Source organism: Camponotus vicinus, unplaced genomic scaffold, assembly GCF_025532165.1.
Source record: "Camponotus vicinus isolate PSW18456_S1 unplaced genomic scaffold, iyCamVici1.0 SCAF_6, whole genome shotgun sequence".
NCBI classification, from domain to species: Eukaryota; Metazoa; Arthropoda; class Insecta; order Hymenoptera; family Formicidae; genus Camponotus; species Camponotus vicinus.
This window is the reverse complement of record NW_028141978.1, coordinates 14,475,153-14,488,469: the sequence shown is the minus strand read 5'-3', so window position 1 is coordinate 14,488,469 and position 13,317 is coordinate 14,475,153. Positions and strand designations below refer to the sequence as shown.

The window sequence follows — 13,317 nt, the reverse complement described above, 5'->3', positions numbered from 1 at the left end:
AAAGAAAACATAATTGTTTCGAAAAAAAATGTAATTGTTAATTGCAAAATAAGAAAGTTATTTGGGGTGGGACATTAAAATGGGACACTCTGTATATTCAAGCGGCTTTATACATTATAGGGAACAATAGAATTAATATTGATGCTTAAGAACCCAGTCTATTCCAGTAGTGTGAAAAATTGGGGATTTTTTTGTGAAGAATATTAAAGTTGATCTTTTTGGCGTTTTATACATAATTTTATTTTTTAAATTAAAATTAAAGAAATTAACGTTTAGTATTCTTTTGATCCTCAAGGAGTAAGAATATTTCAGCAAAATTAAAATATTTGTTTCTAAAATGACACTATTTTATTACCTTTCATTTTTTCTAATGAAATTGGGTTTAGTGTTCTAATAATATTTTGCGTAATAAAAAGAAAACTAGAAACAAGTTTTTCTTATTTTAAACAATTACACGAGGAGTTGTACGTCACAACCGTTAATTAATTGACGGTTCAAAATTTTGAAACACGTGACAAAAAGAACTAAAAATCCAAAATTTAAAAATACTGACTGTCATTTAAATATCTACACTGAGAAAAAAATCTGGTTGCATTAATTAAAAATCTGATAGATTCAATCAGTATGTCTGTTGGAAAATGGACGAATCAGAATTCCTTCAGGAATTACCAGATGAGTATGATTAATTTTTTCCTATTAAATTTACCAAATTTTCTGAGTAATAATACTAAATTTACAAAAAAAATCATTGTGTCCATGTTTAGTAAATATAACAAAAAGTTTTATAGATCCAACTAGAAAATACTAATTAAATTCTTGTAATAAATTCTACTAAACGTTCTAGTTATAAAAAATCGAATCTTATCGTGATAATTAAGAAATTCTGCTTGGTTTAACCAAAATGCCTTCTATCAGATACGTCTTGTTGGTACAATCAAACGATTTTTCTCAGTGTATTATTAAAAATACTGACTATTATTAAATATTATTATTTAAATATCAGTAACAATATATGTAAAACGTTCAATTTTTAATATTCTTCAAAAAAAGTTTCTAAAATTCAATTTTTCACCCTACTAGAGCAGACTCTCATAATCGCTATGAAGAGAATGGCTCTCTTATCACTTTCTACCTCAAAAACTATTAATGACACATGCCTGGAGACGAAAAGTGTTCTTCTTCTGTCGATTCGTTTTTCAATATCTGTGACTAGAAGGATATATATGTGATAGTTCTGAGATACACACCCCCTCACGCGAGTAAAGAGAACGAAATTTGACAAACTTAATTACTTTTCCAGGGGCGGCGAGTGGCTTAGATGGCCAAGTAATTGTCTACTGAGTCATGGATCCCGGGATCGAGTCTCGGTTCGGTCGTCCCATTATCTTCCCTTGTCGGAAGAATAACATACTCTACTCTATATCTAACCATGGCAGCATGAGCAGGACTCACTCGCTCCTTGCCAATCAAATGAAAAGACGAGACCAGACAATTACTTTTCCACAATACCGGTATTCAAGCGGACCGACAAGTTTATCACACGTTAACACACTTTGGATGACGATCTTGCTGAACGCATCTTCGTTTTCTCGGTCCCATCATACGCGAACTAAATTTTTACTTTACGACCCTCCGCGCGCTCGCACGTCGATTGCATCTCTATTTATCTATCCATCCCCCTCGATATCGTAAAGAAAAATACGTCAATCTTAAATCAGGCGGAATTTCCGTCGAAGCTGCGGCGTTATTCCGGAAGCGAGAAGCAGAAAACACGACTAGAGAGGAAGAGAGGGAAGAACGTAAAGGTCGAATGATTGGAGAAAAACGATGAACGCGGAAGAGAGGGGAGCCCGTTGGGTCACGTATAACGATAAATCACGCGGTTATAGCGTGCTCACACGTACATTCACGAATATACGCGTGAACTTGAACCACGAGGGTGGTTTATCGTCTCCCTCTCGCACGTGTGCGAATCAGCAGTTAAAAATATTATACAGGGTGTCCGATTCGTGAGGGACCAAACGAAAAGTGATGATAGATTGGGTCAAACTAAGAAGAAAAGTCCTCTACCATTTTGCAAAATTCGCAATAATTATTAAGTAATAAGCAAAAATGTCCCGGCGCATGAGAAGCGGTAAACCGCTTGTAGTGTGTGATTATTAAGTGATCAAACGAAAAGTGGTGATAGATTGGGTCAAACTGAAAAGAAAAGTTCTCTACCATATTGCAAAATTCGCAATAATTATTAAGTTATAGGCAAAAATGTCTCAGAGTATAAGAAGCGGTAGACAGATCGCTTCTCATGCGCTAAGACATTTTTGCCTATAACTTAATAATTATTGCGAATTTTGCAATATGGTAGAGAACTTTTCTTTTCAGTTTGACCCAATCTATCACCACTTTTCGTTTGATCACTTAATAATCACACACTACAAGTGGTTTACCGCTTCTCATGCGCCGGGACATTTTTGCTTATTACTTAATAATTATTGCGAATTTTGCAAAATGGTAGAGGACTTTTCTTCTTAGTTTGACCCAATCTATCATCACTTTTCGTTTGGTCCCTTACGAATCGGACACCCTGTATATATAGATATATTTACACATACATATACATACGTAATTGTACACACATGTACGTCTATTCATCCTGCAGACGAGATTTGCTGCTCTCGAAAACTCCCCCGTCGTTAGCCAAATTGATATCGTGCTTCGACCAAAAGTTCGACGGCGCGAGGAGGCGTACTGTTCAGGCTCTTGTACGTGGGTGTTTGCCGAGGTGTCTGCGTGTGTGTATGTGTAGTAATGCGGCGATACGTGCCGATGAGGTCTTGGTGGAACACTGCGTGCACGATGCATTAAGCCCAGTTGCCGGCTATTTCTGGTCTACCTCATTTTCTCTCTCCCTCTTTCCGTATTTCTCTCATATAGTCCTCTCTTAGATAGTCGGCGAACAAGTTCTTGAAAAGCAAAATCCTAGCCAAAAGGCGAAAGAAATATAATCTTGGCCAAGTCAGTCTCTCCGCTTGGGTGTTATTGATATTAATGAGACGCTGTTACATCCTATGATGAATATTAGCGTGACCCATTCGTTCCATATTTAGGGGAATATAGTCTAGCGTATTCACACTCATATCAAATATGTGGAAACGGTAACAACCCTTAACGATTTCCATAAAGCAAGCTACTTCCCGGGAAAAGTCAACCCCGATGGAATGATATACAGGCTATATTCGTGCATCGCGTGCCACTCACGTATTCTTTTCTTTATTGAATTATTAATGTTTTGGTTTGCAAGGTAAAAATGTCGAATAAATTCGTCGTTTTTTCAAATAAAATTTCAAATAATATCTTTTTATCACGCTAGATATACATATGTGCAATTAAATATTCTTCACGAATCTGTTCTTTTTTTCTGATAAAAATTACAGGATAGGCGATTATTGCTATTCGAGTCTCGAGAACTTCTGTTTTTTGATTGCGTTGGTGCAAATTTCAAATTGCCGTTATGTATCCGATCAATCTCGTTGGATCACCTCTCGTCTGTTTTTCCGCCAATTTACGTCTTTTAAAACCGTTACAACATTTTTTCGATGGCCCGAGTTTGACAGCAGCGTGTACTCTCCAGCGACTGAAAAGTTGCTCCGAAGAATTTCACGCCGCGATGGCGCCATTCCCACGTCGATCAGGGTCAAACTTATGTTACGTCACTTTTATGATAGCAACTTTCTAGATCAAATAGCTTCGCTACGAGCGTATCGCCAAGTTTTTCGACAAAAAGTTATTATTCGCTTAAATTATTATTCGATTATTATACTTGTGATATTATACTTGTGTATTACAACTGCGCACATATATAATTATTATGAAAGAAATTTAACATTGCGCGGTCAGAATTTAACTTCAATTTACGCTTAATGCGATCTAGTTAATATTTTATAGATGAAAATAAAATAAATAATGTTGGCACGTAAATAATGCTATATTTTAAATGGCCGGCACGGAATTGCAAGTTTGTTGTTACATGCAGCGAGCTAGATATACAGTGAATAATTATTTTCTGCAGAAATAACGTTTCTCTGGTTTGAACAAATAAATTTCCGAAACGCGCTGGCCGCGATTTTCCCGTTATTTAATTATCGCGAAACAAAGTTTATATTTTCGTGAGAGGAAGCAACATTGTGTTTCTGCAGCAGGATGTTTCCCATAGATCGAGAAGAATATGATGCCCTTTAATTATTGTGATGCACAGAATAATAACGTAACAAATTATCAGGATCCCTGTCATTATCGCGGTGCTGTTAGCTATAATTTCAGAATATATGTACATTTTTCACAAATAACTAATTTTCTCGACGTATATGCGTTCAATTCCCTCAATATATACAGGGTGTCCCAGACTTAACGAATCAGCCGTTAATGGTAGATTCCTGAGATTATTTGGAAACGAAAATCTTAATTTCAAAATGTTGGGGAAGATATAGTTTCGGCGCTACAAAAGATTAAAGATTACCAATCGGCGCGTTACGTTCTCCTGTGCTTAGGGGCATAGCTCATCAAGGGGTACAGCGCGATAATATCGATATCGATAGAGAGATGATATAAAATAAAAAATAGGATTCTGCAGTGAGCGCGATTGTGTTTTCCATGCGACAGTAGTCAATAGTTTGAACATTTTTATGAAGTCTTCCTCAACATTTTGGTATTAAAATTTTCGTTTCCAAATGATCTCAGGAATCTACCATTAACGGCTGATTCGTTAAGTCTGGGACACCCTGTATATTCGCCCTCCTCGAAAGCTTCCAATCTTTAAATAATTAAATCTTCCATCTCTTCGGATTTTTCTATTTACATAGATTAAATAAAACTGTTTCCGATTAAATTGGACAATCGATAACCTAACCTAATCGATGATCACTCACTGACGAGCAACCATTGGTCGAATTTATTACATAAGTATCACGATGTGTTGATATCGGTAAATTGAGAAAATTTCTCGATATCGGAGGGAAAAGTTGAAAGAGGGGCAACTTTTTTGAAGTCTTTCCGATACGCGGAATCTTCAATATGGGAGCCGCAAACCCCGTCAAATCAAAACACAAAGGCTTAACCCTTTCGAAGCGACCGCAACCTCCTCCTGTTACATTTTCAGCGGCTTCGGAGTATGCGTCGGAGTATCGAGGCAGACGGTTCGATACCGGACAGCATTGTTTCCGGAGTCCCATTATAAGCGCACCTCGATTCTGGCGATTCGCGCCTCAGGTTCACCCTCTCAGGCTCTCCTCTCCCTCCCTCTCTCTCTCTCACCCTCTCTCTCTCTCACCCTCTCTCTCTCTTCCTCTCTCTCTCTCTCCTTATTTCCCTCTCTCTCTCTCATCCTCTGTCTCTCTCTCTCTCTCTCTTTCTCCTCTCTGAGGCCTCTTTGTCGAAGCTTGGAGTTTCCGAGAGCGCGCTCTCTTCGTGTCATTGAGCGGAACGAATCAAGGTGGAGAGTACTCGCGACGATATGGCACTACGGCGCGCCATAAACGCACGATGCTTCCAGAAGGAGTTAGGCTGTCCTAGGCGGAAATTGAAGGGACAGCTTGCAAAGATGGCGTCACAATTGCCTTCACGGGTATACGCTGTATCGTGATCCGTTACGGCGCATTGTCGAGAGGACTATTGCGCGAAATGTCGGGAGAGAAGTTTCGCGATAGTCTCCGCGACTTCATTTTCCGCGTATTATATCGTTTTCCAGGTTTACGTCCAATATTCTCCACGAGATCATATCGTGGAATAATGTAATAGAATTTGAATAGTGAAAATATTTATCTATTTTCGAAATGTACCTTCTTCGGTCATAATATTATGGTATATACGTTCAACTGGAACACGACTGAGATATTTATGGAACAACGATCTTAGTTTCAACTGAACGTACCATATACAAGTGAAATATTGTAGCACATATCGAGACAATATTGCTATTGGAGCGATACGTTTTTTGCTAAATGTAACGCGCAATCGAAGTAGCGAAGCAGTCTCGCGAAATAATCCATCGCCGATAGAACAGCGAAGCGGAAATCCGGCAACATAATCCAGGAGAATCGGTAACATTTCTCTAAGCGACGGGATCATGCCGTATCCGTGAAATCCCGTGTCCGGTCACCGTGAAGCTTGAGTTTCACGGCTTGCATAGGCGGCTAAGGTCATAGGATTCACGATCCCCGAGGATGAAGAAAAGGACAGAGAGAGAGAGGGAGAGAGAGAGAGTGAGAAAAGGAAGAGAGACATCGGAATCAATAGTCACCGTCGTGGTCCGGTTAGCAAGACGAGAGATCCTGATGTCCGTTATCTCCACGCCCCCAATCTCATGCTTTGTAAGCATTACCTTTCCCCCGAAGCCTCGGGGTCACCCGAAAGGATCCCGGACTGGTGCACATGTTCTCCTGCGAGGATGCTCCCCTATGATATTTGCTGGTCGCAAACCGAGTCTCTATTGTGGGATTGTATTGTCTGCAATGATGATCGTCTGCTATGATTCATGCTCGTACGGTTACGATGGACCTAATCCCCACACGTTGTGTATACAGCGAGTTGTCCCGCTTTCCGCCTCTCCTTCGGATATATTTTTATTTTGTTGAAAATGGAATGCATGAGAGACGTTCGAAAAATTCGATAAATAAATAAGAACATGTAAATAAAAAAATCCCTCTCTCTCGTTTTTGAATTTTTGAAAATACAATTTCGTCTCGAATCATCGAAGCCCTCGTGATAACTAAAGCCACTATCGACGTTGCGGAAAAATTCCTTCATTCGTATTTTGCGTATACAGCCTCGACACTCTATCGGAACGCGACGGGTAAGAATATATTTCGGATTCGAAGGCGCCGATCGATAGTCGCTCGTGATTTTCGTCGTCTCGTTGAAGAAGCAGCGCGGTTCTATTGGCTCTGGCTGGTACACGGACGATGTTGTTTTCGCGGATCGTTTTTATAACTATTTTAACGTGTCTCTCGCCGGGAGCGGCAAAAAATGTACGTATGTATACAGGGTGTCCCATTTTAATGTCCCACCCCAAATAACTTTCTTATTTTTAATTTTAGAAAAAGATGTTTCAGACAAAAGTTGTATGGTTTCAAGGGGGACATAAGGTGGTGTCATTAGTTTGACCTTGAATAGTTGCTTCAAGGTCACGTAAAGGTCACCTTCAATTTTTTAAATGAAACCCCTTACTTTCTATTGCATATTCTTGTAGCTTATGTCGAGAGCTTTCCAAAACACTATAATTAAGTTAGTTTTCATTAAGTACTTTCCGAGTTATGAGGCTTGAAATCATTTCTTAATTTTATATAAACCATAAAATATCTAGTAAAATATTCATTTTTCGATTATCTTACCTTAATACTTTTATGTACAAAATAATGAGAGGAATTAATTGATGTAAAGAAAAAACATAGTTGTTTTTAAGAAAAAATATGGAATTTGCAATTAACAATTACATATTTTTTCTTATAAATAATTGTATGTTTTCTTTACACCAATTGATTTCTCTCATTATTTTGTACATAAAAGTATTATGGTAAGATAATCGAAAAAAGAATATTTTACAAGATATTTTACGGTTTATGTAAAATTAAGAAATGCTTTCAAGCCTCATAACTTGGAAAGTACTTAATGAAAACTAACTTAATTATAGTGTTTTGGAAAGCTCTCGGAATGAGCTGCAAGAATATGTAATAAAAAGTTGGCGATTCCATTTAAAAAATTGAAAGTGGCCTTCACGTGACCTTCAAGTAACTATTCAAGGTCAAACTAATGACACCATCTTATGTCCCCCTTGAAACCATACAACTTTTGTCTGAAACATCTTTTTCTAAAATTAAAAATAAGAAAGTTATTTGGGGTGGGACATTAAAATGGAACACCCTGTATGTTAGGCGCAGCATCTTCACTGCTAGAACAGAGCCGAGAGGACGGATTGAATATGTACGACAGAAAATAATGGCACGTTACCGTGTTTCTTTATGGACGGCTGGCTATTATGGCCGCGGAATCTCCCTTTCTCGCCTGCCAGAAAATTGGCGCGGCGCGTCTGCGAGATGTAGATAACGGCGTTGTAACAATAATATCGTCGCTTTTATTATTCGCCGCTTTTTCCTCGGGGTTTGCCATTGAATAGCGCCGCTAGATTTATACATACTGTAAATCACGTTTGATACCCGCCGTCGTTGGCACGCTAGAGCGCTGCCTCGGCTCTGCATTCGCGTTGCCAGCGCAAGGAAAAGCGAGCACCGCGCAAATTCAGGTCTCGTATAATAAAAATAATTCGTTTACATCTACTGTGTGTATCCGCTATTTTTCTTTTTTTTTTTTTTTTTTTTAATGTAATTGAGCCACGATCTATAGGAAACGGATGGACCAAGTCGCGACGATAGGAAACTTTTCGATATTCGAACACGTGTCGTCTTAAAATTTATACCGCGGTTTTCTCGTTGGCTTGCGCGCAATAAATCGATCGCCGCTCGAAAATTTTAAATAAATCCTCGACGAGTACGAATGTTTGACTTCCGTTCAAAAATAAAACGTCGCTTCAGGATGTAAAGAACAGCCGCGTAACCGCGTGGGCCGATATATCGATTTGACGTGGCGCGGATAGGGAGGAGGGGAAGGGGAGGGGGGGGGAGGAGGAAATGCCGGCTGAAATTTTCGCGCGACATCGAGAATCACGGGGGAAAAGCTGTCTCGAGAAACGGTGAAAAACGAGAAGGTGTATAGAGAGCCGATATATTCCTGCTGGAGGTGAAATCCTGGAGGTCTTTCAGAAATGGAGCGAGCCGCTGTTGTTGCGGGCTTCGTTTACGTGGTACACTCCCTCGCGAAGGACGGTCGCTTTGTCGACGAGCAAATCGTCGTAGACGAATGCAAATACGCGAAGAACCAGTTGGCGAACGTTGGTGGGGCCAGCATGCAGCATGCAATTGTAACGCGATACAATCTCTTGTAACTGCCAGACAGCAGTTGTTTGGCTGCACAATCCTATTTGCCAAGCAATCGGCCTCCACCCGCCCGCGGCGGTTCGTGTAATCCCTTGCGGGCTGCTGCTACTACCGCTGCCGCTCTGTTTCTCGCAGTTGCGATGCCGAGAGTCGGAAGCCGCAGCTCGAAACTCGGCGATTTTCAGGGTCGTGGGCTCCGCCCCGCGCGCTTGATCCCGAAGAGGGTACACGCTCGACTTGCGAAGTCGCCAACATCGTGTCTAGCGTTGTCGCCCGATGGCGAAACGGAGGGATCCTGTTCGGATCCCGCAGAGGGGTGATATTCCCTACCCTGGGTGTGTTGATAAGGGGGAAGCACGGCGAGGAGGGACTGCGGCTGCTGCTACTGCGGATCCTAGATTACGCGTCCTAGTTAGCTCCTAATGTCAGAGTCTGTGACGGGGAACCTGTATCGGGCCGTCGCGTCGCGTCGGTCGTCGTGAATGTGCGACGCGCTAAATTGTCTGGAAGGTAATTATCGGCTCTCGGTAGATGCGGACGCTTTGTCGCGCACCAGACACTTATTTGTACGCTGATCGTCCGAGATGCAGCGGATGCGCGGGAAGAGCGGGCTGACAAGTGAAGTTACTGTCACGAACAGGATTCGTCGATGACTGATAAAGTTAGGATAATTAATGGTAAGATGGCTGTCCTCTTGTGCTCCGAGGTGATATATCGCGATGTCTACATAATATTGCGGATTATCAGCATGTACAGGGAGTGTAACAGGGTAATTAGGTGCTACCCGCCAAACAAGCCAATCTCTTGATCTCGAGGAAGATGCGCAATTTATACGACTTATCCACGATAATCTTTTCTTCTTCTTGGAAATTTTTCAACGGCAAGTCAGTGGAAGAGAAAGATGAGGATCGCTAGTCGATAATGAATCGAGATTCGAGCGACCGATTTTTTTCACCGTTGCAATAAATTACGAGGTAAATCGCGCGGAGACCTGTTTATCGATCGGTATGTATGCGGGGGAGGCAATGACCGGATATAATTTAAACGCGAGGTATTTTCGACGATCGAGAGCGGAAAAGCCAAACTCAAAGCCGTGATAGGTCCCCACGCATGCGATAATTGTCACAATTAGACCGCGCCGATTGCATCGCGGATGCAATTAAAATCCTGGCGATGCAATTTGTTCTCGATACGCGAGCCGATTCGGTGGCCAAACTGTACGCGAAGAGGAGAAACGAAATCCCTTCATCCTGAACGCTCGTATCGGGCGTATATTGTTTTTCTGAAAATTCCGAATCTCTCGCGTGTCTTGTTGTTTGCTCGATTGTTATTTGCGTCTGTCAGCGCGATGGCGAGAACGATACAAATTGCAGTTTCGAGGGAGCACTGCGAAAAATTTTTCTACTTATCTAAAAAGATGCGAAATATCAAGAGATGTCAGCTAACGACTCTGATTATTCATCACGTGCAAATACATTTATCTATTTACATAAGTTTGTTTAATTGTACAAATTTGTAAAATTATTCATTTACATAAATTACATAAATTCGTGGTTGCATAAATAGTATCAGATGTTTTATGCATAGCGAAGTTCATTACTAGCGTTGGGAACTTAATAACAATATTTCGACGAATTTGGAGTCTTCTCTTCTCTTTGTTTTGTACCGTGTATCCCGTCCTTGGAGAGGATATTTTTTAGAATAGATTTAAATAAAGCTCCAGCTAGTTAATTAATCTTTTGCTCCAGTAAAAATACTGTGAAAATCTTTCGATATACATCCAATATTTATTAATATTTATTTTCAATTAAAGACGATGAATTGAATTTGCAGTATTATACAAGCATGAGGAATTTTAATAAAGTCCTGAGAAGTTCATAATTACTGTTGCAATCGTTAACGTTATGTTGCGTATCCAACTCTGTCATTGCAGCTCGGAAATGAGACTTGATTAAATGCACCACGCGACTGACATAATTAATTTCCGCGGGTTTACAAAGTCGCATTAAACGTTGCAGCTTTCATTCTTAAAATTTAAGTACGACCGTGCACTCGTGCACGTAACACTCAGATTGTGCGGGAAATTTTCAAGCGATTACCTCAATTCCGCCTATGAGGTGCTAAATAGGGTTGCGTCATTGTTTAGCTCGTTATTTAGTTGGAGAAATTGCGTTATTGTTAATAAGATTCTCTCTTTCTTTTACGTTGTACGAGTGTTTGCACGACGCAACATAACGAAAATTATACCACTTCGTCATAATGCGAGGGGCGCACGTGCGTTTCTATTACGTTACACAAAGCGCGTTGATTTGTTTGCATGTTTATCGGCCTCTGCGGTGTAAAATAAATTTTATTGCCGGTACATCGTTAAGAGGAAAATTACGCGAAAAATTTCGTACCATTGCGCAGCAATGCAGCGGGCTAACAAGCGCTTGTTAAGCGAATGTGTAATTATAATCTAATGTAATTCGTCCCGGCGACGTGCGCGGTCTTTGAAAGTGGAGCGTGAGTGGCGCTTAATAACGGTAACGAGCGCAATTTAATGTAATGGACGAAAAAGAAAGAGCCGGAGGTTAACGCCGCACCATGTCGCCAACGGCTACCCACCCCTCCAAGTGTTTTGAAAAGCTCCATCGAGATTAATTGCAATTATGCTGAAATGGCCGATTGGTTTAACGATCACTTCAAGTCGATTGAACGGGAGCTCAAGAAGGAAAGACTGTGTGATTAAACGTCCCTCTCGCCGTGAACGCTTCAATTTGCCGAAATAAAGTCGCTCGAAGGGACGACGGAAAGCTCTCGAGAATACCTAATCGCGAGGCTCTTTCCGACAGCAAGCTACAAATTGGGTATAAGAGTCGGCGATATTTGAATGTGTCGCTTGAAAGAGACAAAAAGAAACGTTAGGTTAGGTTAGGTTAGGTTAGGTGAATGCTCAGGGTATTCGTAGTTTCGATAGCTCGAAGGGGTAAAATCTATCGGCATTGCATCCATCGAGTGAGATACCAACATCGCTCTGGAGTCGCATATCACTGTATTAAAAAGCAGCATTAGGTGTGAGGTCTGGATAGCTCAGTGGTCTAGAGCAGTTGCCCGGAAAGCGAAAGACTCGGGTTCGATTCCCGATCCAGCCACTTGCGCCTCACGTATTTTTCTAGTCTGCGAATATTGTTTTCTAGCAATTATTCGTTAGGCTGAAAAATGTGTGAATGCTCTCTCCACAGGATATGCGTCAATGCCGTTGCCACGGATGGATTCTGTCGCTCGTTGATCAAATGGGCGTAAAGACACGTCCGACCTCCTCCCACTTACATCCCCATCTTTCTCTGGACACGATTGTTTTCTGTTTGCGAGAAATCGGTTGGACTCCCCGCAGTTTCTCTATGAAACACCTTTTCACTCCGGTTTGTATGTATGATACGTAGGCGTCGTATTGTATCGCATTTTTCGCAAGTAACACTCGAGCTATTTCGCAAACATGTCCGAGCGTAACGATGCACAAGGGGCTTTCTTCTTATTCGCGATTTACAGCCCCCTCGCCTCCCCCGCCGGGTACGCGGTCGGCCAATTTTGCGAGACACAATACACCCCGGGAGGACTTTGCGCGCGTCGCGACATCACGCGGCGCAAAAAAGAAAACTGATGAACGCGAGCATATGTGTGCGCGCGCGTGTATGTCGCGTATGCGGTGGTCGGCCAAGTGACCGGTGTACAACGAGAAAACACGCGAACGCTTCGTCGTCTATGCTGGAGGGGACCCGAGGACTCCTTTATGCGCGCCATTATTTCTATCCAATGGAGGTTGAGTAATGCTGCGCATTCCTTTTTTTTTTTCTTTCATCCCGGTCCTGTAGAGCTTTCCCGACAGGGCGCGTTACTTCTTTTTTTCTTTTCCTTCTCGTCGACGTCTGTCCCCCTCCCACTTATCCCCTGCCACCCGTCGCAGCAGTTTGCAAGCCTGTCATCCCCGTCCGTCCACCCTCCCCAACCGCTTCCCCTTTTGGCCCGCGAAGAAACTTTGATTATAACCCGGCACAGCTACTTTCTCGCGGTAAAAGTCTGGTCTGGGTACCTTAATTAATTTACGTTAAGAGACTTCGCGGAAAGGCAGGTGTACCGTACGATTAAATGGCTTAGAGCGTCGCTAATGGGTAGTAAGCTGGTGCACGAGCGATACCGAGAGAAGTAATAACGTGGGCGGAGAATATGCTCTCTCTCTCTCTCTCTCTCTCTCTCTCTCTCTCTCTCTTTCTCTCTTTCTCTCTCTCTTTTTCTCATGTTTATTTCATACGCGGCCAATCGCTCGTGCTTTAACGGAGGTCTTCCGGAACCGATT

At 41.6% G+C, this 13,317-nt stretch overlaps 1 protein-coding gene across 7 annotated transcripts in view; it reads right to left on the bottom strand.

The window, feature by feature from the left end:
- Nlg-5 (neuroligin 5) overlaps nt 1-13,317 on the bottom strand; it is a 254,643-nt gene that overhangs the window by 113,376 nt on the left and 127,950 nt on the right. The window contains exon 1 of one of the 7 annotated variants that reach the window (XM_083101780.1): nt 2,620-2,639. The exons of the other annotated variants lie outside the window; for them this stretch is intronic. The gene's annotated coding sequence lies outside the window, so the exon portion shown is untranslated. Of the gene's footprint in view, nt 1-2,619; nt 2,640-13,317 lie in introns of those variants that run through there. 7 annotated transcript variants of the gene reach the window in all.